Source organism: Magnolia sinica, chromosome 8, assembly GCF_029962835.1.
Source record: "Magnolia sinica isolate HGM2019 chromosome 8, MsV1, whole genome shotgun sequence".
Taxonomy (NCBI): Eukaryota; Viridiplantae; Streptophyta; class Magnoliopsida; order Magnoliales; family Magnoliaceae; genus Magnolia; species Magnolia sinica.
In genome coordinates, this window is record NC_080580.1 from 87,016,696 (window position 1) to 87,018,588 (window position 1,893).

Genomic DNA, 1,893 nt, shown 5'->3' on the forward strand with positions numbered 1-1,893 from the left:
ACCAACTTTCATGGTCCGGTTCCAGTCCGGTTCTAGAGTGCTAATGGTCCGGTTTCGGTTCTTAAAATATTAGAACCGTTAAGAACGGTTGGATCCGGGTTCCACCCCAAAACTAGACTGAACCAACCCGTGTGCACCAGTGGCGCCCGCCTCTTTTAACAGTTACCCTGCAGCTGATCGTCATCGTGACGCCCAGGTTGCACGTTCAAAGTGTGACTAATAAAGGAGGGACCTACCATGACGCATATCAGGCTGATCCACTGATTAGGTGGGCCATGCTTCTATCCTAGCCGGACTTCATATATACATGTGATCTATCAGACAAACATCCTATTCCAGTCCTCGGTTATGCGGCACGTGCATCGTGCATGCAGAGCACGGGTTTCTTTTTTACAAGAGGATGTTTCAAATCAAACCCGTTGGACCATGAGTTAAAGTCCACCCACGAATAACTTCCAACATATCAAGTGCATGTGACATCCAACCCTTCCAATTGGTTAGTCCCACTATAAGAATTACCTAATGCTAAAATCAGCCCCATCTACTTATCAGGTGAGCTACACCGTAGAAAAAAATTATAACCATTTATAAATCTATAAATAAAAGTTTGTTCCACTTGATGAGTAAGTGTGGTTGATTTTTCGAACGGTGATCCCCGTGAGGGGCCAACATATTGGACGGTTTGGATGTCATACATATGAAAGGTAAGAAGTTATTCACTGGGTAGACGGTAATTTATAGTACAACCAGTTGGACTGAGATTTTTTTCTCCTCTGAATGTCTATTCTTTCTTTACATGTGGCCCACTTGACCAATGGATGGACTAAGAACATTTTCGTGAGAAACGACGATTTTATCAATTCTCGGGCCAGGCCTGGCCCAACCAATTTCTTTTTCAGCCTTGAACTTGGACCTACTGTGATAGGCCCACCGGGTTCGGGCCTTGAACCTTATAGCATCCGACGGGCTGGCCTTAGCTTAAGCCAACCTACTTTGATATGGGCCATACACCTAAACAACAATTAACCTGACAATTCTAACCGTTGGATCATAACTTGTCAATGGATATCAACGGCCATGGTTTCAAGATCTGTATGAGTCCAATATGACTCGTCTGAGTCGACTCGGATTTGCCAGTATCCAACTCAGTTGGATATCTGAGTCACCCCAACTCAGGCAAGTCGGGTATCTGTTAAGTTGCCGAGTCTTTCAGCCATGCTTGGTGCAACCAATTCCTCTAATGACCTAACTATTCCTTCAAATGACACGACAGAGATGGATATTAAATTTAGGTTGTCAGAATCTTCGTGATGTGATAGAGAATAGATGATGCTTTTTTAAAATTAAAATAGTAAAAGAAAAAGAGCATGCTATGACTTCAAATTTCAACCGTCCATTTACATGCCACCAACCAAGCGGTCAAGATAATCACCGGTGTATTAACTATCTAGGACGGTAAGGCACTAAAAAATATTTGATACTTGCAACCAAACTAAACGGTGAAAATAGCGGACCTAATATTGGTCATAAATGAAATATTGGTTAGAAATGATCCTTGAGCAGCTTATTGGATCACAATTAAGAGATGGCGTTTGGCTTAAATTCAGATATACGTGTGCTAAGCATGATCATCTAGCAGCTGATTGGCTCACAATTAAGAGATCATGTTTTGGCACAAATTTCATTATTGTAGGACAATTTTCTCAGAGCCGTTTGTGACTCGATTTGAACTGAACACCGTCAACCTTGGCCATCGAGATAGACAGAGAAACCATGACTGGTTGTTTATGGCATTATTGTAGGACAATTTTCTGGCAAAGATGACAATTGTCTTGATGGAAAGTGATGATCTGATGGTGGAGGATGGCAATCATCTATTCAAAAACTCGATGT